Raw genomic sequence first — 23,023 nt, 5'->3', positions numbered from 1 at the left:
CCCCTGAACCGCACAGCTTAGTGAGGACTCCCTTCAGTGGACTCGGGATAAGTAAACACATTCAGAGAAGCCGTTAATCTGGATTAGTGTCCCATGAAAACAAGACCAAATCTCAGCGGCTTTTGTAGAAATATGGCTAAAACCGCGTGAGCCCCATATTCTTGCGTGTGTTCACAAGCAACACTTCTGAGATGCAACAGCCCCCTGCGTGCTGAGCTAAGTGTCCACAAGAAGTAGAATATGCAAAGCATCCGATTATCGTCCCCCTGTCCTGCCGTCCCCAGCTCATTCCAAAGGTCTCGGTCCGGCTATTGACCTAAATAATCCACCTGGGTGAGGCTGCAGCCAGGAAGTCGGGCTATAGCTCAGAGTAAACTGGTAGCAGAGCTGGGAGGCCTTTTTCTTGTTTTTAATTATTTTCCCCTCCAGAACACAAGAAAGCTGACACATCTTAAACATATGAAAATAATAAGTTCCCCCAAGGGCTCCTGGGGGGCTCAGTGGTGGAGTGTCTGCTTTCAGCCCAGGGCGTGACCCTGGGGTCCCGGGATCGAGTCCTCCATCGGGCTCCCTGCATGGAGCCTGCTTCTCCCTCTGCCTGTGTATCCGCCTCTCTCTCTGTGTCTCTCATGAATACATAAATAAAATATTAAAAAAAAAAAGTTCCCCGGATTCCAACCCCAATTCCTTTCCAAAAAAGGAAACAAAGCGTTGAGAGACTGGGTTCAAATGCAGTGCTCATTCAGGAGTGTCAGAGACTCCCTCAGGTGGAGACTAGGGGGAGAGAGTTTTAGTGAAATCATTGCAGGCACTTCTTTTCATGCAGATAAAAATGCTGGCTTTTTAGTATTAAGGTTGTGAACTGGCTGGGAGATCTTGGGGGTTTTCTTAAGTTGCTTTATTTGAGGAATTTAGCTACAAGGTGTTTAAGATACATGTTTATAGATAGATGCTTGACTAGAGGATTTGTCCAAGCATCAGTGTACAATTGAGGCCATTTCAGGAAGATCGTTGAGATGTTTAAGAAGTGTTTGTTTTTGTTTTTGTTTTTTTCTTCCAAGGAAATATGTCAAAACAGGAAAAAATGAGCTCAAATAACCGGAATCCGTAATCATATGTGTTTGTTCTCCCCATTTGTTTTTAATTACTATGAACCAACATTTGTTGAAAACTTACGGACTGCTGAATTCTGGGTGAATCTGTCAGTGGATGTCATAGTTTTCATTCTTATGGTGTAATATTTCCTGTACTGAAAAGATATACTAAGAACACCCTGTTAAGCAATATAGTTGCGGTATGGCCTAGGATCAGAGATTTGTAGTCCAATTTTCTCCACTTCCTGGGCAGTTATCTTTGAAAAGCAAAGATTTTCCAGGGTTGCAGAGTTCCTTGAAAGCCGAAGACGTAGTCTACCTAGAGGCTACCTTCTTTTACTTACTAAGATGGGATATGCAGTGAACTCACATTTCACGAGGACTTTTTTTTTTTTTTTAAACAAGATTCAAACAGAAAGATGCTTTTTTTAATTGTGCTAATCAGAGAACTCAAGGCTTGGAATCATAGTTCTGATCGTAGTCGGTGGCTACAAGGTTTTCAGACGTGGTATCTGAGTTGACTGAGAATGGGCCCGATGACCAGGAGAGCCCGGGGTGGTAGGTATCCTGCCCGGGGATGAATAAAGGGGCACCGGAGTGATAGGGATAAGACAACGTGAAGTGCTGATGCCCAGGGAGTGACAGGTGTGACCAAGCGACAGGGGGGCAGTGCTGGGAAAGGTGGGATGCCTCCCAGTTGTTTGTGCAACCTGCGTGACCTGGTAGGTGGGTGAGTGGCGTAGGCCGCAAGCCTTTCTTGCTAGGCCTGAGAACGGAAGCCAGTGGAGACGAGTGAGATCATTCTCCCACCGACGGTGAATTCCAACTCCACGGCTACTTGGTATCTTTCCATCTAAAATAACGTCTCTGGCTGACTTGATTGATTCTCAAGATTTTGGCACTCTGGAAAGTGGGTCGCGTCCTCTGGATGAGAAATACACCCCGATGTTCAATGAAGGGAAAAGTGACAAAGTCATTTCTCAACTTTAGTTCCACTAGATTCTCTAAAAGACCTGGAAAGTTATTTCGTTTCTTTTACTCTCCTCATGCCTCCCGAGTGATGACAGATCTACTTCAAAATTGTGAAGGAAGATAAACAGATAAACATGAAGTGGCCCGTTTTTCCTGCCCATTCATGAGAAATGCCCTGCAAGAGCCGTCTAGACTGTGGGCTCCAGCCGATCATCCCGGGATGCTGGCGGGCTCCGTTCCCATAGGAAGTTCTAGGGAATGTTCTTTTGATTGCTTTAAAACTGTATTCATAGCTAGTCTCTTGTGTGTGGTTGAACTTCAAAATTATTAGTCTTGGCGGAAAAAAGAAATAAATATGTGGGTAGGTTTTCTAATGCTTGAGCACTGAACGAAGACAGAAGAAAAACTAGAAGCTTAGGTTTTTAGAGCCGCTGTAATTTTAGAAATGACAAAACCTGCCATCTCAGCTATAAGCAGTGGAAGACTCAAAATATATAAAGAAAAAAAAAATAAAAGGACTTGCCTGTGGCGCCCAGCTAGGTAGTGACTGAGTCATTCCTCAGCCTCTTGAGCGTAAGGGACCAGTAATCTCTCCCTTTTGACACACTGAAGACCCGCCTTACTGAAAACTGCACACAAGCAAGATGGAAAATTAGGGAAAGGAAATCAAACTTGAACCTCTCTTTCTCCATTCACCTCTTACATAGATGTTTCTTTAAAGTTAAGGTTTTCAAAAAATAAATAAAATAAAATAAAGTTAATGTTTTCAAATGATTTGAAAGCAATTGTCATGGTAAATATCTACTAAAAGATTGGAAGGATTAATCCTTTTCTTTGGAAAAAGAGCATGGTATAGTAATGAGAATGGGTTCAGACGGTCCTAGGATCACTCTCAAACTGTCCAACTGGGAGATATTGATCAACTTACCCTTTCTCTTGGCTTCCTCCTTGTGAAAATGGACATGAACCTAATCAATAAGGTTCTTATAAAGATTCAATTAAAATATGCAGCCTAGGGCTCCCTGGTTGCCCTATAGTTCCAAGGGCCCTTCTGTGGCCTCCCTCCCATCATCTCCCACCTGGCTCCTTGTTCTGAGCATCTTGCTTTTCTGCTGTGGCTTCTGTCATGTCAGGGGCTCCCAGGGTCCAGCTACACAACAGTAGTTGTATCATTTGGGCATGTCTCTGGGTGTCTCTCCTTCTCTACTCTCTTTGCCCAAGTGGAGGAAAGTAGCTGGTGCTGGAGGTGTTCACACGTGGAAGGCCCATGGACTAAAGCAGAGGTACCATCCTCCTCCACGTCCTTCCCTTGTCTGTTTTTGTGCAACCCTACGTTAGGAATTGTTTTCATGTTTTTAAATGTTTGAAAAAAATAATATTTCATGAAATTCAAATGGCAGTTTCCATAATCCAAGCTCTGTGGGAACACACTAAAAAAAATGCATGTAATAACTCAGTGTCTGCTAGAGGAGAGCTGCTATATTATTGTTCTTATTAAGTAAAACTAAACCATTCGTAATTCTAAGTTTTGTAATTTATATGAACTTGCATCTGGCTTATGGAAATTGAGAGGAACAGCTTTAGGCCTGTTTGCTGTTTTTGTTATGGTATTAATTTTATAAAGTCATATCGTATAATTTATACACTATAATGCATAATTATAATTTACAACCTATAATGTGTAATGGAAACTACCTATGCCTTGTTTGTTTGTTTGTTTGTTTGTTTTTATTTAGTGACAGTGGGTGAAAATACTACAGAAAAAATATTCTGAGGAAATATCTCTGCTCTTGAAATTTCTGATAAAGGTTAAACAATTAAATTTCAGACCCACAGGAAATATGACATAAGTAATTTTTTTGAAAATCTGTGTATAGGGCAATTGTGAACAAGTTGCAAACTGTTCTGCTGCCCCACACACCTATAAGTGAAAGTCAATGTTTCAGGAATTTTCATATATATCTCAGACAAATGTTGTACCATGTTCATATTCCTTTAATTTGACATGGTCAAAAATGCAAACCCAGAAGCCAAAATACTGAAGGAGTTGTGATGAGTTATAGTTTGGAAGGTGTGCCTCTACATGAAACATCATCATCATCATCATCATCATCATCATCATCATCATCATATTGTTAGAGAAAATCCACAAGCTGAACCAAAATTTCAAATAAGTATTTCTCCCAACTTGTTCACAAATTGACCTTGAATTTCACTTTTTGATTTTAAAGAGCACTTAAATAATACAACGTATTGATATGGCTCTGTTTTTTTCCTTGTGATTGGACTCAAAACATTTAGTAAAGATATTAGCGTAAGCCACCATTTCAAAAATTTTACCACTAGTTTGTAAGATGATTTGTATTCAGTTGTGCAACACAATAGCAAACAGTATTTTCCCCTTCATTTTGGCATGGGCCACCTATTTTTCTGCCAAAAGGAGTGAAATGCCATTTGTCATGTGAAAATGGTGTCAGGAGGGTATTTGAAGAACAGGAAGGGCACAGTAAGAGAGGATTAGGTAACTGCATGCCTACCCCAAGGTCCTGGGTTTCCCCTCAAAGAGAAAATTTAGCTTGCTTTCTGCTGCTAGGTGACTCTTAACTTTCTGCTTCCCCAATAGCACACTTCATTCTTCTCAGATACAGCATCCTCAAGGAGGGCCTGGGTGTCTTAGTTAGATGTCTGCCTTCAGCTCTGGTCATAAACTCAGGGTCCTGGGATCCAGCCTAGCATGGGGCCCCCTGCTCAGCGGGGAGCCTGCTTCTCCCCCTCCCTCTGAAGCTCCACCTGCTTGTGCTCTCTCTCTCAAATGAATAAATAAAATCTAAAAAAAAAAAAAAAAAAAAAAACAAAAACAAACAAAACCCAGACATCCTCCATCCAAACTCATGCCAACATCTTGTCTAGGTAATTTTCAGTTTGGAGGCCTTTCTTTCCTGTCTTAGATAGCCATGTTTGTCTATGCCCTTCCCTATATTTCCAATATGCAGACTATGAAAAGTAGAAAACCGAACTACAGAACAAAATTTGTATGTTAGTTGCAGAAAATGATTAGCCTTGGATTTCTAAGAAATGTTAAAAAAAAAAAAAAACTGAGATTTTTCTCTGTGTGAGTCAAAGATATCTTCACAAAATATATCAGAATTTTAAGTCAAAGAAGTGCCGGTTTTGGAAAATGCCATTCATTGTGGAAACGTATACAATTTTGTCTGAGGACTAATCACAGCTTAAAACATTTTAGAATCTTATCTTTGGTGATTGAGAAGGGAGCATTCAGAATCTGTGTTTGGGTTTTTGTTGTTGTTGTTCTTTTTATGGGAATAAGTCTTTTCCCTTTGAAGGAATCTTCTTCGAAAATAGTCTGTGGCGTATATGTTATCATTTTTAGCAATGTGGTTTCTCACTTTTTTAAAAAATGAGGTAAATTCCATAATATAATAAAGTTAACCTTCTTTTGTGGTTAAGCATTTATTCACATGGCAACATAACAGAGTTAATGCTTCCAAGGTGATGACTTTTTGATTTTTGAAAAAGCCAGAATGACTTTTCATGTGTGAGATGCAACATGGATTTTAAAAGTGCATGCGTGTGTGTGTGTGTGTGTGTGTGTGTGTGTGTGTGGTCAGTTTAGCACACCGAATCAGGGCCTGGAGGAAGAAGCTACTCAATCTCCCCCGGGAAGGTGTATTGAGTTATGTGGGTCTTTTAGGTTCATCCATCTCAATAGTGTTTTGGTATTTAAATTCCTCCTAGACCAGAGGTTCCTAACTCTGAGGGATTACTGGAATCTCCTAGCAAGAACTTTTAATTACAAGCTCCATCTTTGGGTACAGGGGCAGGAAATAGCATTTCAAGTTACTTCATGTGATTTTGATGTAGCATATCCAGCATTAATTTGTGAATCTGCATTTGGGAAATATATCCTTAGAGAATTTCTAAGCAAATTCCCTAGAGCCTTGTCTAACAAATAACCCAAGGAGGTTTGAATGCCTATGGTGACTACAAAATTACTACTTGCCTAAGTCCTTCATATTTTTTTGGAATAGGCTTGCCTGCATCGAAGAAACCAATATTAAATGAAAATATGCATCTATCCATTGGGATAAATTCTATTACTTGGGGACCATGTAGAATAAATGTAATTCTTAATCCATATAATAGCTCTTCGACTGTTGTAAACTATGGCAGACACCACCATTTGAGTCATTTCTTATTTAGAAAATATCTCTAGTTCTTTAAGCATTTCTTTATGTGACTTGGTTTAAAATCTGCCCCTTTTCTTTGCTCTTCTCTGAATTTATCTTTTAGATTTTCCCAGAAGTGTTGAGTGTTTAGACTCAACACAAGTCCCAATAGGGATGCTACATGGGTGTGTAACCAACCTGTACAATCCCATAGGACCCCCACGTGTTTTGAAAGGTCCTCTGCTTAGTTTAATGTTCTATGGTCACTGACTTCAAATTTGTAATGGTTTTTGAACAAGAGCCTCCACATTTCCATTTGCAGTAAGTCACACAAATTATGTAGTCATTCCTACGTCCCAGCTCTGGTGTGATCGGTCGTCCAACGATTCATTGTCCATGTGCTCTGTAACTAATGTAGCCTGAATATATGTCATCTGTACTCCAGCAGCCACCTCACTCTTCAGTTCATAATCTACTACCAAATGCAACTCTGAGCTCTGTTTCTACCATGTACCTGTGCCTCTCTCACGATGGATTTTTGAAATTATTGTTGGAAATAAATAGAGGATGTTGCATGAGTTCTGTTAAGCATGGATCCTTAAAGATTTGGTCCATGTTTCCAGACTACTGAGATCTTTTTACGCTCCGATTGTGTCATGCAGCATTGTTGTCTCTCTTCATTGCATGCCACCAGAAGGTTTCTTCTAACCTAAGAAACATAATTTTACATTTGGGCCAACTTTTATTTTCTCACAGGAAGCTATATGCATTAGGCACGTCTTTTACCCAGTACATTTTCTGATGTATCTCATTGTGCAGTAACAGATTCCAGAGTGAGTTTACGGTAAGATCACTGCACTGGTAGGAACACGTTAGTTCTGTTTTGTGTTGTTGGAATAATGTGATCATTGACTTTACATTTATTATTTTTCCATCATCTCTAAAGTGAAGGAGATACCATGGCATCTCCGTGAAGTCTTGCTAATCTCTGACATTGTAGACATTTGTAAATTTGTGGAATGCCTCCAGAGAGATGGGACAGTATAAATGATTTCTATTATGGATTTACTTGGCACATGGAAGGCCTAAGCTTCAAACCTCAAAAAAAAAAAAAAAAAAAAAAAAGACAGTTCTTCTGTTGTGGTTCCATAGTCTGAAGGAATCGCACTACTGAAATCTCAAGAAGTGGTTGGTAGCAGTTAAAATGGTCCTTTAAAAAAAAAAAAGCACCCAGGAATTGTGCTCCCATGCATGTATATCTGTATATCTACATGTGTAGTCATTCATTCATCAAAAAGTATTATGTGTGTAGTTTTGCCAGATGCTGTTGTCGATGCCAGAATTACGGTAGGAAGCACCACAGACAAATACCTGCCTTAACGGGCTTACAGTCTGGGAGAGTGGGAGAGAAGACCAAAAACAAATTAGATAATGAGGTAAAATAAACCATGTGCTCAAGAAGATAGCGAGGTGAAAATATTATATTAAAGCTAGAGCAAAAAGTCAAGCAGCAAATACATGAGGGGGAGGTAAGGAAGGGGATTTCAAGTTTAAATATTGTGTCCAGAGAAGTGCCTACTGAGAAAATGACCAAGACCTACAGGAAGTAAGGTGCGAGCTGTAAAGATCCACGAGCAAGGGTGCCCCAGGCAGTGCAGACAGAAAGAGCAAAGGTCTGGAGGTGGAAGCTCACTTGCAGTGCCTGAGAAACAGCAAGCAAACCAGCGCTGAGGGGGGTGTCAGAGGAAGAGGAGGACCGGACATCATGGGAAGCCGAATTTCATAAGCTATTGTTGGCTAGTTTGAGGACTTCAGCTTTGATTCTGAGTGAGCAGCATTCGGTGACTTGCTCTTTGATAGAATTCCTGTGGCCTTTGGCTTGAGAAGGGTCGAGGCAAGAGCAGAAGCAGCAGGTGTATTAGGAGGTGACTGGATGAAATCCCACGGTCAGATACTATGTTTTCCATAGTTCCAGTTATAGTTAGCACCCTGCACCATCTGTATACTGGTCTTCTGTTTTGAAATTTATTCACTCAAAAAAAAAAAAATTCACTCGCTTACAGCTGTGTAATAACTGTTGACTGATACAAAATGCGATAGTTGTTGCCCTAGGCTGAGGTTATATGATTTTGGCTGTGAAAGCACACGTGACCTGAGATGCCTCGTCTTCCCTATCTTCATAAACCCACGACAGTTCAGTTCAATCAGACAAGGGTTTATTGAGCATTTGATGTCTGTCAGGCGCAGTTCCTGTTATTTGGAATACAGCAGAGAACAAATGAGGCTCATGTCCCTGCCTTCATAGAGCTGCATTTTAAAAGAGAGAAAACAGGAAAATAAGGAGCACAGTCAATAAGTGATCAAACTCGTTAGATGATTATGAGTGAAATTGAAATAAAAATCTAAAATGTAGACCAAATTAAGGGTATAGGTCAAGTCTTGGTGTTAATCGGATATTCTGGATACTAACAAAATGAAGTTTATGGGCACCTGGGTGGCTCAGTGGTTGAGTGTCCGCTGTCAGGTCAGGTCATGATCTGAGGGTCCTGGGATCGAGGCCCGCATCGGGGTCCCTGCAGGGAGCTTGCTTCTCCCTCTGCCTGTGTCTCTGCCTCTCTCTCTCTCTCTCTCTCTCTGTCTCTCATGAATAAATAATTTTTAAAAAATGAAATTTAAGCAATACTTTAAAGAGGTCAGGCATGGGGATTTCTGGGAAAGGAATATTTCAGGCAGAGGAAAAGAAGCACTGACAAGCAACACAAAGTGCAAAAGCCCCGAGGGAGAAACATGACTGTCATGTTCGGAGTATAGCAAGCAGATCAGCATGTCTAGAGCAGAGGGAGCCGTGGAGAATGAGTGAGGTGTAAGCTATGAGGAGATGTGAAAGCCAGATTACGTAGCTGCTTGAAAGCTCTTCTAGAGACTTTGGATTTTGCTTTGCATGAAGTGGGATGCCAAGAGAGGAAGAATTATGATCTGACTTAAGCATATCAGTTTGGCTTGTGTTCTACTGGGTTATAGGAGGACAGTCAGGAAAGCGGAGAAGCCAGGTAAGAAGTTGTTACCGCCGCGCAGGTCAGAGATGGTGAAGGCCCAGTGAGGATGGGAACAGAGGTGGTGAGAAGTAGTCGTGTTCTGGTTATGTTTTGAGGGTGGATCCAATAGGATTTGCTGACATACTGGATAAGGGGTCTGAGACAAAGATAAGAGGACAGTAGCATTTGGGGGCCTGGGAGGGTAGGATTGCTACCACCAGCAATGTGGAGGATTCTAACCAGCATTAGGGGACTATCAGTCATCGTACTTGGGACAGGATACTCCTGGACGTCCACATGCTTATGCAGGCAGTGAGTCTGTGAGTCTGGAGTAGAAGCGAGGGTCTGTACTGAAGATATAAATAAGAGAGTCATCACCTTAGAGTAGTTGGAGCCACGAAACAGCGTGAGGTCTCTAAATGAGTGTCTGAAGATAGAACAAAGGAGAAGTTCAATGCCTGGGCCCTGCAGATTCTCACTAAATGTTTTGGGAAAGAAAGAGAGGGATGGAAGAAAAAAAAGAAAGGGCAGATAGGAAAGGAAAGGAAAGGAAAGGAAAGGAAAGGAAAGGAAAGGAAAGGAAAGAAAGAAAAGAAAGAAAGAGAAGAAAGAAAGAAGAAGAAAGAAAGAAAGAAAGAAAGAAAGAAAGAAAGAAAGAAAGAAAGAAAGAAAGAAAGAAAGAAAGAAAAAGAAAGAAAGAAAAGGAAAGAAAGAGAGGGGAGGAAGGAAGGAAGAGAGAAAGAGGAAAGAAGGAAGGAGGGAAACATTAAATTGGACTTGATAACTTCTGGAATATCAGCCAAGATCTGTTATTTAAATAGTTTAAACTCAGTTCAGATTGAAACTGCCCTTTACCCACTGTAGCACGACCTTTTTTCAATGTATTCAAAGTGTACATTCAAGGAAAAAATAACATCATTTTGCCCGACTCCAGTCACTTGGCGGTGACCACATGGAACACAGTGTTCTGGGAAATATGGAGGCTGGACATGGGTTTCATGGAGGAAAAAGCCCCCTGATGGCATAGTGAGGTCGGTCAATGGAGCAAAACAGGAGAAGGGTGGCACGCATACCGCGAGGTGGCTCAGCTTAGTCTGTGCAAAACTCGTAAGTGACAACTCTGTTTGAGGACTCTTACTTTTAGGATTACGAAGACTGCTTCTCCCCAAATCTGCAGTTGCCTGCGTACTCTCAAACAAACAAACAAACAAACAAAAAACAAACCTATGTCCCCCAAAATGTTTATATGTGATTCTAGCCAGACTTTGGGGAGTCATCTGTAGACTTTTGTTCTGGAACACCTTCTCCACCAAGTCATAAAGTCTTATAAGATTAACAAGTCTTCTTTCAAAATTCTATGAGCTTCTATATCACTTAATTTGAAGTTTGGTACACTCTACCCTGTTTAGCGTGAGGAGCAGATAGAAATGACACAACACAGTTATTCCACTATTATCATTGTTATAATCACTTCATGGAGAAACTTGCCAGGAGTAATTAAAAGTTATTTGCGACTTCATTGCCTTTTTATTGGCCATTGGCTTTGTAAACAGAAAGCAGCTCAGGCCAAGTAGCCCATTTTCATATACTTTCCTGGGTTTGATGCACTTATAAAACCTTTCATAACCAATATAGTAAACTGGACTAGCTGAATCGATCCTCTGAAAACAGATGGTAATTCCAAACATTGCTAAACAGGGCTATATTTCTTTCCTAAAATTTTAAATTTATACATAAATGATGTGCAACTGCTCTTAGATTGGCTGTATCCATAGCCTTCTGCCATCTCAGAAAGAGAATCAATAACCTCTTGTTTAATAGTGATATGATTTTGCCATCAAGAATTAGGCGAGGGATGAGACACAAAGAACATTCTGGAATCTAACTACTGCCAGAAAGTGTGTCTTAGTTTTAATTAAACTCAAATGAAACTCATTGTTGTGTGGCTTTCACATCCACATAATCTACATTAATTGCCTCCATATAACAAGTCCATCTCTCTGGGTACTTGAGACCCATTTTCAAAACAAACTCTTCCTGGTTATTACACTGGCAAGCCATGGTCTTCAACCTCGAAGGTCCATTGGAGGGCTAGTGAGGCTCTTTCAGAGCCCTAAGGGATGGTTTGTAGCCAGCTGTTTGGAAATTCCAAAGCAAAGCATTTCTGCCACACTTTGTAGAGGGTTCTAAACTCGAATCTTCCTGAGGTCAGGTGATTGGGCAGTTTGTCACGAATGGTAAGCACACATTTGCCCAATGCCGTTGGAGACATTGATCCACAAAGGGGATCAGGCAAGTCAGGTTGCCCAGCTCTAGCCTGGAAGTCCCAGATTCCACGTGTTTAAGTGGATATGAAGCGGCTTCTGGAGAAGACAGGCATCCCACCGACAGCTTACAACTGTGGGAGAGGCCTGGCATTCACGCAGGCGGGCTTCCACTGGCTTTGCAATCTTCATGGTGGGAGCTTGGCCTCGTGTCCTCCTCTCTTTATAGCTTATGGATCCACTTTTGGTTAGCATCCCCGGGCACGAACTCCAGAGCCCTTCTTCGGAAGTGAGATTTTATTTTAGTTTTTGTTTTTTTGTTTTCTTTAGAGAGTCCCAATTCACTTCTATTTAAAAAAAAAAAAAAAAAAAAAAAAAAAAAAAGCTATTTTTACTTCTTAAATACTTTCCCCCAGGAATTAGAAGAGTTCATGGTTAATATAATATTTTGTGAAATTCTCTTTAGTTTTCTGCCCCAATTTCTCAATGTATTTCTTGGTTCTTTCTAGTTTGGCAGCATGGCTAGCCATATGCATTATGAAGTGAGGTTTGAAAATATTTTGAAGTCCTGTTTATCTGATTTATTCCAGTTTAAAAATATGACACTTAAGGAAGGTTTTAGCAATGGTTGTAATGCATTGACCAGAAGTATTAGCCATATTGGGGAACTTGCTAGAAGCTCCCCTTCTGGACTTACTGAATCAGAAAGGGATGGGAATCCTTGGACTTACTGAATCATCTTGGGATGGGACCTAGCAATTTGTGTTTTCACAAGTCCTCAGGGTTAGCGTAATGCTCCCTGAACTTTGAGAACCATTGGTATCAGATAGTGTTTCTCAAATTTTCATATGCATAAGAATTGCCTGAAGAGCTTGTGTGGGGTGTGACCAAACATCTTTATTTTTAACACTATAACAACACCCAAGCTGATGCATCCTTTCTACACCAAAACGTTTGTGAAAAATAGGTTTGGTGTAATTATATGACTTTCTTTTACAAAGTAATTTAGTGCTTTGAATCAAACCACCAAAAGTGTTATTTGAGAAATTGGAAAAGAAATACGTTTCTTTTTTTATCTCTTACCCTATAACTATATGTGGTCTTATCCTATAACTATTTTTATCTCTTACCCCATAACTATATGCTCTTTACTATAGTTAGATAAGATACCAAATCATATTAGTTCAATGCATTTACTAGGTTTTATTTTAGTTTATTTTTTGGCATTTAAAACATTTGAGAGAAAAAAAGAATAAAAAGGTTTTTATTGGGAAATTATGTGTGTATATATACACACACACATGCACACACCTATATATCTCACATTTACAGCCTATGTGTGTTTATGTATATGTTTATATGCAAATGTAGAGATGCACTTACATATCACAATGCACACATATAATTGGATATTCCTTTCGTGTGATTGCGCATTGTTAAAACACTTCGTCCTTTGTAAAATCTATGAAACTGAATCATTTGCATTGTGTTTCTTAAATTTCCTTGTTAAATTTCCTTCATGAGGAAACAGCCCTTTGAGCATTTTGACAATTGATTCACTGGTATAGAGGACTAAATTCAGGTTACTCAACATTCTATGGATATTTTATGATTAATGAAGTTGGAATAGTGAGTTATTTAATACAATATCACGTATGGCCAAGGAAGAACTGACTAGATGTTTTCATAAATCCTGAAAGAAACACAATTCATATGAAAGTCCTTTTGTTTCCAAAACAGAGGAATAACTCAATTTTAAAGCACCATAGAGGACGCGATACTATTTCAAAATGATTTACCTTCTCGTTTTTCCCTGCTTTCCCCACTTGTTTTCTTTTCATTTCAAAATGTGAAGTTTTAAATAGGGATAATGTTGCTGATAGACGTTTGTTGCGATCACAAGTTATAATAAACTCCTGCTGATTTCACTGCATTGGAAATGTACAAGGTGATATCTCGTGACTGAATATTTTTGGGAGAAAGATTTTGTTTTGATTTTGGTTATGATATTATAAGGTCCTATTCCAAGTGTAAAATTTTGACCCTGAAACTAAAATTATGGCTTTGCCAGTTTTTTCAGACTGCTATAACAAAATATCATAGGCCAGGAAACTTATAGACAACAGAAACACATTTCTCACAGTCCTGGAGGCTCCCTAGTCGAAAATCAAGGCACTGTCAGATTTAGTGTTTGGCAAGGCTCTACCCCTTGGTTCATAGATAGATGGCTGTCTTTTTCCTGTGCCCTCAACATGGAAGAAGAGATGAGAGCTCTGTGGGATCCCTTTTATTAGGGCACTCACTCCATTCATCTGTGCCCTGTTTATTAACTGTTTTGGGATGAGCACTCTCTCTCTGTCCTATCTAGAAATTTTATGATTTTTAAGGGATTTGAGGTTTTAGGGAACACTGTGTTTTTATAGAGACAATTTTCTTCTGGTCCATCAAGAATATTTTGTTAAAGGAATAATTTTAAAATATGGTTCTAAAAAATAAATAAATAAAAATAAAATAAAATTTGGTTCTACTTCTTAGAAAATGAGATTTACTGACTATGTTTAAAGCCCTTTCTGGTGACCAGTGAATTTGTAGAGTTGTTCAAGATAATACTGGCATGTATTTATTTTTTTTAAAGATTTTATTTATTTATTCATGAGAGACAGAGAGAGAGAGAGAGAGAGAGAGAGGCAGAGGGAGAAGCAGGCTCCATGCAGGGAGCCCGATATGGGACTCGATCCCAGGTCCCCAGGATCACGCCCTGGGCTGAAGGCAGGCGCCAAACCGTTGAGCCACTCAGGGATCCCAATACTGGCATGTATTATTAGGAAAAGAAAAAAAACAAGTCCTGTGATTGTACAGGGTCAGTGATTGTGTTGGCTGTGTCTTTCCCATAGACAATTTCAGAGAAAAAAGGTGACCTCTTAACAATTATAGTAAGAAATTAATCGTTATTATCCTACCAACCATTTGATTTAAACCTCAAATACAATAATTGAACAAATATTTATTGAATTCCTACTATGAAGCAGATGCTATTCTGAACACAGCAATAAAACATAGAACACAGTCCCTAACATAAAGAATCTTAGCATTTTGAGAGTTGATCATATGGAAACATTAAATAACAATTCAAAGCAACATATCTTACAAATGACAAGCCAGGAACAGTTAAATTATGTAAGAGTTTACATAGGGCTCCCTGCATGGAGCCTGCTTCTCCCTCTGCCTGTGTCTCTGCCTCTCTCTCTCTCTGGTCTCTCATGAATAAATAAATAAAATATTTTTAAAAATTGTGTAAAAGTTTAGAAAAATGGAAAGATTAAGTAAAATCAGAATGTGGGACTTGAGAGATGCCTGGGTGGCTCAGCAGTTGAGCACCTGCCTTCTGCCCAGGGCGTGATCCTGGGGTCCCAGATAGAGTCCCACATTGGGTTCTCTGTATGGAGCCTGCTTCTCTCTCTCTGTGTGTCTCTCAGGAATAAATAAATAAAATCTTAAAAAAAAAAAAAAAAAAGAATGTGGGACTTGAGTTCCAATTTGAAGAGAATTCTAGAAGATAGGTCAAATTTGAGGAAATGCAAGGACTAGGTTAAGGGGGTTCTATGAAGGGAAATAACCGGAGTAAAGACATAAATGGAACTTATATATTTAACAGAAAGTGACAAATTATCTTGGTTAGATCAAGAGACATGTGGAGGAATCACAGGAAAAAAAACATAGATATTGGCTATGTAGAATTAGGCCACATTTTTGGGGTTAGAAAGCAGAACTTGGAAATCCCCTTACCTGTATTCTGGTTCCTATAAAACTTTTTTAATTTTCTATGAGAAAATATACAAATAAATGACCTATCCAATAATACATGAAAATAAATCGCCTTTGTTTTTCATCGAGCAAAAGTTCTCTCTCTGTTAAATAAAGTGATGAAGTGTGTACACATGTATCCAAGTAAACTCAAGCACATGGATTTGCATGTGAGTGTTGGAGTTGTCATTTATCACAATAAAGGTTGTAGCTACCCGGCCAATTAGGCACGAGGAGAGCAAAGACTGGGTAAGGTGTGCTTTGTCTCACTCTGCTCCTGAGACATCTTCGTCTCCTGTGCTAATCAACAGTGACATGTTAAGTCATCCTGAGTGACAATTACAGACCTCTCATTAGAGGAAATGATTGCACAGCTAGGCAGATTGATGAGCTGATTGGTGTTTCCTCAGAAACTGAGCTCCTCCCCACCAGCCTCCTTTTGACAACATTGCTGAATTTTATCAAATATGTATTTAAGGCAATTCAGGTAAAGCATCCTCACTTGGCAAACAGGTTATGATTGCTTAGAAATTTATGCTGAGAGCAGAATCTAACGTACCTCTCTGAAGTGTAATAATAGTCATCATACCGAGAACACTGCACTTTCTTGGAGTGCTTTCCACCCTCATTTTGTGCAACGGTGTGTGTAGTGTTGAGGGTCAGGCTCCACATTTTGTTTATATGTGGAAAATGCAGGAAGTGGGCCAAGCGCTTCACTGATGGTAGCCCGGCCAATTAAAAGTGAGATGTCAGACTCAAACTTCATTTCAAACCTTGTACTTCCAATTGCAGGTGCCTTCAACTAAAATATGGTTCACTCTTTTCCACTACCAAGCAGTTGACTCTAGCCCTGGAAAAGAGGTTCTTAAACTTGAGCCCCCAACAGAATCACCTGCAGGTCATGTTAAAACATAGAGCACTGGGGTCTATACCCAGGGTTTCTCAGTAGGTCCAGGGTGTGCCTTGATTTATTTACGATTCTAAAAACTTCCTGGGTAATATGCTAAGGTAGATGGTGGTGCTGCCGGTCTGGAGACCAAGAACCACTGCCTTAAAAGAAAGACTGTAGAATAAATCTCACCTAAAGGAGTGTCTTCTTGGTGATCGCACTCTGTTGTCCAGATAGTCGGTTTCTGAATGTTTCCCTGGAAGCTTTCCTGGATTCTAATCCTACATGATCTGACATCGTTTTGGGCACAGTTTGCCCTCGTACCTGAATAAATGTTTTATTTCTTGCTTTGCTTTGACTTTCTTGGCATGCTAATGGTCTCTCTCCATGAGCCAGGCAGGCAATTCTATAACTAGAAAAACTCAACCAATTGTGTTTTCGTAGATTGGTTTTCTGATTTGCTGTTATCTGGGCCCTGATACAATTACACTGTGCTTAAATTCTCAGTGGCGTCAATATTTGTTGAACCATTCTAAATGTAACTTTGGTCAAACTAATCAGCTCAGCCTGTCTTTTTGATGGATGGCCCAGCTGTCAAAACACAGATATATTCATTGTCCTCAAGAAACTATCTTAGATATGAATTATGCTGATTAGTCACAAGATAAGATTGATCCTTGAGATCTTTCTACTCCAAAATGGCCATGCATGGCCTTGAAGAAAATAACTAAGAATGAGTCTAGTGAGCGAAGGCTATGAGGTAAAATATCATCCCTGTTCCAACCATGTACATTACTCATATATGTTTCAAAAATATTTTATTTCACTCCTACTATGTGCCAAACACTCTTCAATGTGATGGGAACACAGCAGTGATCTAAAGAACAAGGTCGCGGAACTCATGTTCTCACGAGGAGACATAGATTAATAAGGACATAAACAAGGACATAGATTAATAAGTAGGAAAACCTTAGAGAGCTTAGATGCTATGAAGTAGCTAAAACAGGATAACGTGACAGGGACCAGGGGTGTGGAGCAGTTTAAGTAGAGAGAGAGATCTATGTGGGTCTTTCTGAGGGGGTGGACTTTGGGCTGAGACCTGAGGGATACAAAGCAGTCATCCATCTGTATCTCTGTGGGGTAAAGGTAATGGTGAGTTTTAGAGGGATGGCAAAGGAATTACTTTAGGAAGACGTAACAGAAAGTTGCAAGAGCTTTGAGTCTGAAGCTGAGGCCTTGTTACTGTGGGAAAAGAGTTTGAGGAACTCCTGGGTGACTCAGCAGTTGACATCTGCTTTTGGCTCAGGGTGTGATCCAAGGGACCTGGGATCGAGTCCCATGTCAGGCTCCCTGCGAGGAGCCTGCTTCTTCCTCTGCCTGTGTCTCTCCCTCTCTCTGTGTGTCTCTCATGAGTAAATAAATAAAATATTAAAATAAGAGTTTGATTTTCTTAAGAACACCAGAGAATCATGGAGAGGTGGCAACATCTGCTTTACATTAGAAAAAAATGTTACTCTGACTCACTCATGGAGAATGCATTGTAGGAGCATCATACTAGACCGGTTAAGAGGTGAGTTCATCGGGCTTTTGTTTCAGACATTGACCTTGAATTTACATCCTGTGGCTTCTTTAACTAAAAGGTTGCTTAGTTATGTCCACCTAAAGGTCTTAGCTTGACCATACCAGGCATTTGGCTCTTGCCCTATATAAAACATTGTATAAAACATTGTAAAAAAAAAAAATGTAAAAGCTATTTTGGTTGAGAAAGGACGTGTCTTCTGCGGAGAAAAGACAGTGACCTAGGGTGCTATCAGTGGATATAGTGAGAAGTGGTTAGATATAGTACCTATTCTGGAAGTGAATCTGAAAAAGCTGATTGGGAAATCAATTTTGGGGGTAGAGCAGATGCTATTTGTTTCCTGTCCAGGTACCCTTTGAGAGCTGGTAAATCACCTCTAGCTGTTGGGAGTGTGGGTCATCTAAGAGCTTAAGTTGCCTCTCTGTTGATTGACCTAGAGATTGGGTGGCTCTCCATTCCATGTAAGGCCACATTTTTGCTTTTCCCCACTCTCCATTCATCTCCTCTCATTCTCTTTCTCCCTGCAGCAGTGGTTTTCCAAGTATGGTCTTTGGAAAAGTAGCATCAACATCACCTGGTAGCACGTTAGAACTATAACTTCTCAGATTCCACCCTAGACCTACGTGGAAATTCTGGATTTGGAGTCTAGTATTGAGTGTTTGAACAAGCAACGAAGGTGATTCTGATGCATTCTCAAGTTGAGAACCACTTCAATGAAGCAATCCCCCAATAAACAACTTGAATGGGAATTTCCTTTCATGTTCCACACTGGGAAATGCAACCAAATACAAAGAATGAAGGAAAAACAAGAAATGAGAGTGAGTCCTAGGTTTGTGGCTTGAGCATGTAGCTGACTTATAGTTCAGTTAGCGAAGATGAGAAAGACTTAATGGGGGAGCGAGATTGAAGAAATCAAGCATCCTACTTTGTACTCGGTTAAGCTTGAGGTACTTATGAGACATCCAAGTGGGAATGCCAGGGAGGTAATCAATACAGAAGTCCAGAATTCATGTGTAAGGTCAGGACTGGGATATTAAATATCAGAGCCTTCACTATATGGGTAATAAGACCTATGAATAGATCCTAGACAGATAAGAAAAGAGGGTAGAAGGAATCTTTAATGTTTGCATGTATTGAAAACTGTACACAGTAGGTCTATGGGACTTCTTTGTCTAAGATTGTATAACATAATCACATGGGTTCCAAAAAACTGTATCTGGAACAGAACAAATAAGAGTTAAATGTATTAAGAATATGGCTATCTGTAATGTGGGAGCAAAGGGTTTGACAGTTTTTGCTAATTACTAATTAATTCAAAGTTGATTTGGCTTTAAGGATATATAAAGATTTTTTTTTTCACCTGCTAGGTGCAGAAGGCTCCTTATGGAAGATTCTACACACACACACACACACACACACACACACACACACAAATACACCCACACATGCATGCGTGTGTGCGCTTGATGTCAGAAAAGCAGAACTCAGTGAGATATCCTGTAGGCAAGTTTGATCCATGCATCCACATGTGAAATGTGAGGCAGAGAAATACAAAGATGGAAGCTGGAGGAGGATGTCCTGGAAATGAAAAATTTTGCACAAACATAAACATTTCTATGATCATAAGGGAAGTGCTTCACTGCAAATAATTTTTATATTTTTTATAGTCACATTATTAAAAATTAAATTTAAGTGTGCCCAATAGCTCTTCGAGTGCCTTAAATAATGCTGCTTCCTTTCTAACATCATTTCTAATTTTTCCTTTAGTCATGAGTTCAGTAAGAGAAAGTAAATCTTATGATTAAAAAAAATCATATATCATATCCAGGATTTTTCATTACTCAAAAAGCCTATTAAAATACCACCCACATTGCACACATGCTCGTCTCAATCGTGTCAATTACTTGCGATGCAAAATTTAACCCAGTTCCCGGAAGCAGATTGTTGGAACAGATTTTAAGTATTTTTCTACTATTTAGGGACTAGCACAGGTGAGCCAGAACAGGAAACATGCAGGGACTTTTCAGGACTGACTCATCTTCCAGGAGTGATTTTTCTGTAGGCAACCCGAGTCCTTTATAGAACATTAGCATAATATAGCATGGTGCTTAAAAGCATGGGTTCTGAAGTCAGATGGGATAAATTAGATTCACCACCGATAAACTATATGACCCTGGACAAGGAAATTGATCTCTCTGTGTTCAATTTTCTTGTCCAATAAGTGACAACCTCATAGGGTTATTGTGAGGAGTAAACAGTAGAACAGTTGTAAGGCACTTAGTACATTTCTTGGAATATAGGAGGTCCTCCGTAACACCCTGAAGTTCATACCCATTGCCCGTAGTCTCTGAGTTACAGGAATGCCCGGTTAGTGAAATGTGTCATTAGCTGAGCGGGTGTCGTCTGCCTGCCTTAAGAAGGATAAACTTCTGTTAAGACTTTGTATGCTATTAATTGATGTGGGATAATATAACAAATAAGCATGCAATATGTTATGTAGTGATTTGCTAAGAAAAATGCAAATTGGGTGAGGGGTGAAGATCGATGGAGAGTTTTCCATTTGTTTTATTTTATTTTTAGTAATACATTGTTATTTGACCATCAACATGCCATGCAGTCCTTCTGCTTTCTAGTTTCTCCACTTAGCATCTGGGATTAGGGGAAAAAGAGGAAGTGAGATTTACACGTCCTAAAGGCCTTCCAGTTGTTGGTTGGGACTGACCCAGGGTACTGTGTCGTCACGCAATGTGGAAGTCCTCCTCTGTTTAAAAGGACTCATCCTCAGTTTGCTTTAGCTAATATACGGTCCCCTTGTGTTTTTTTCAACACACACACACGTAATAGTTTGCTTCCTAACTCCCACAGTATCGTGTGGCACATTACAAAGCAGTTTGCAATCATTTTCTCACATTAACTCACCATTTTGTTCATTGTTTCCTTCATTGACTATGTTTTGAGGTTGTACCATACGCCAAGAACCATGCTGGAAGATTTAGATCGGTATTAGTATCCCTCCTCACAACAGAGGAGAAGTGGAGCAAATGAATATGAACTCACACAAAGACAAAGAACAGATCCATATAGAGTTAAAGCTAGACTTCATCTCTGAACACCTATTATGTTGCATCTTTTATTCACGTGCCGTCCTTGGGAACTCAGAGAAAGGCAGGCCTCCTTGATGTTTGTATCTCTGTGATGTCTATGAGACAAGATGGTCTGATTTTGGTCATTAGAACTCTTTGAATAAGGAGTTCTGGATGAATGGTTCAGGATTTATACTTTATAAGTAGTATATTCCATGAAGTAACTACAAAGAAAAATATTCCTTGGTCAAGGCAAGAGTAGAATTTGCCATTATAGAAAGTCAGTTTTCTGCCTAACACAATGAAAAGATCTGTCCAAAAGGTATTCATCTGTGCTAACATCTGACCTCCTTCTTGAGAAGATGTCAGTGAAAAATGAACTCACGGAGATGCATCCCAGTTCCCTTGGGGGAAGAAAGACAGAGAGGACACAGGAATAAGCTTGAAAGCAGACCCTAGGAAAGGACTGGGAGCCATTTCCAACAATGGTTCTCATGTGCTACCAGGAAAAGGCAATACATCTCAAAGAACACTAAGCTGCCCAGTCAGCTTGCATTTCCTCATCAAACCCTTCCCTCTGACCTGTAGGAACTCTGAAATTGAAAAAGAGAGGTGTATATTGACACTTCTATAAAATGAACCATAGTAAAAGGCAGCAATCACCTATGGATGATCCCAGCAATTCTCCTTGACAGGACAGAGGAAACCATCTTAATACAAAGCAGCAATGACCAAATGCAGCAATGCCCAGCCCCCCACCCGAAATTATATTGTGATCCCAACGGGAGTCCATCCCCGATCCCCCAGGAAAAAAGACCCTGCGAAACTCTGCAGTAAACACTTAAGAGGCTGCAAACCTGACTCCAGGATCAGGTAAGGCACGACTTCTCGAAAACAGGGAGATTAGTTAAAATACTCAGGTTCCATGTAGAATGCTAGTTTTCCATCAGAGGGCATAGTACAGACCCAACAAAATTGCCCCTTCAATGGAAGCAATGGCAAATGGCATAAGTAATGGCATTGATTTCAGTCATCCTTTTTAGGAAGTTGATTAGTTTCCAGCAGGTAATAAGATCCTCCACGTGGTTCACTTCTCTGAGGAAGCATGCATTGAAGAAAAGGTACCGCTAGATTTCTTAATGGACTATAGTGCTATGCAGGGGGAAATGTTTAATGAAGAGGCTCTGGGCTTCAAGGAATTAGGCTTTAATTCTCCCCATCTCCCCCCCACACATATGTTGGTAGATGCTTCTTTTTGTCTCTCTTGCAGAGGTTGGGTGCTTCAGGAGTTGGTACACTTGGTCTAATTGTCTCTTGTGGAAAGCTAGATGTAGGACGATGCAGATGGCTGAACTGCAACCGGAATAAGTGGTGATGGAGTGGGGGACTTCAATGAGAATTCAACAGTCACTGTGATCGAAAGTGTGTGGGGGGACGCCTGGGTGGTTCAGTTGGTTAAGCATCTGATTTTGGTTCAGGTCATGATCTCAGGGTCCTGGGATTGAGCCCCGAGTTGGGCTCCCTGCTTAGCGGGGCATTTGCCTTTCTTTCCCCCCCTGCCCCACCCGTGATGGTGCTCTCTCTGTCTCACGCTCTCCCTCTCTCAAATAAATCAATAAAATATTAAAAGAAAAAAAAAAGAAAAGAAAAGAAAGTGTATGTGATGGAGCTCTCTGCAGAAGATCAATGCAAAAAGTGGATCACTCCGAGATGTGTGCAGCTAGTGGATGGCTCATTTGGGAGTAGGCACATAGACCCACCAGAGGGTACGGATGCAAGGACAGTCCTAAGGGATTCTGACCTACCATGCAGTTCAGAGTTGGCTTGTCTGATCTCTGGAGGGATTGAGTGGCATGTTGTGGAGCCATGACATTACGAGTAAAATGTATCCGTTTTATTTTATTTATTTATTTATTTTTATTTTTATCTATTTATTTATTATTATTTTAATGTATCCATTTTAATAATTTTTTAAACATTTATTAAAAATTTAATAATTTTTTTAACAAGACACTTTCTACTGAGATGCGCTTTCACTCTGGAATCTGTTTTTGTCCTTTTTTTTTTCTTTCCGCCCATTTTTGTACATGAAATCCTTCCTGTAACATACATCCAG

General features: G+C 39.9%; 1 protein-coding gene across 6 annotated transcripts in view; it reads left to right on the top strand.

The window, feature by feature from the left end:
* The window catches only part of DCC (DCC netrin 1 receptor), a 1,086,625-nt gene that overhangs the window by 433,798 nt on the left and 629,804 nt on the right, over nt 1-23,023 (top strand). The gene's annotated exons all lie outside the window — the stretch shown is intronic.

This window comes from Canis aureus, chromosome 1, assembly GCF_053574225.1.
Source record: "Canis aureus isolate CA01 chromosome 1, VMU_Caureus_v.1.0, whole genome shotgun sequence".
NCBI classification, from domain to species: domain Eukaryota; kingdom Metazoa; phylum Chordata; class Mammalia; order Carnivora; family Canidae; genus Canis; species Canis aureus.
Note: the sequence above shows the minus strand (reverse complement) of the source record. Positions and strands in the feature narration are given on the sequence as shown.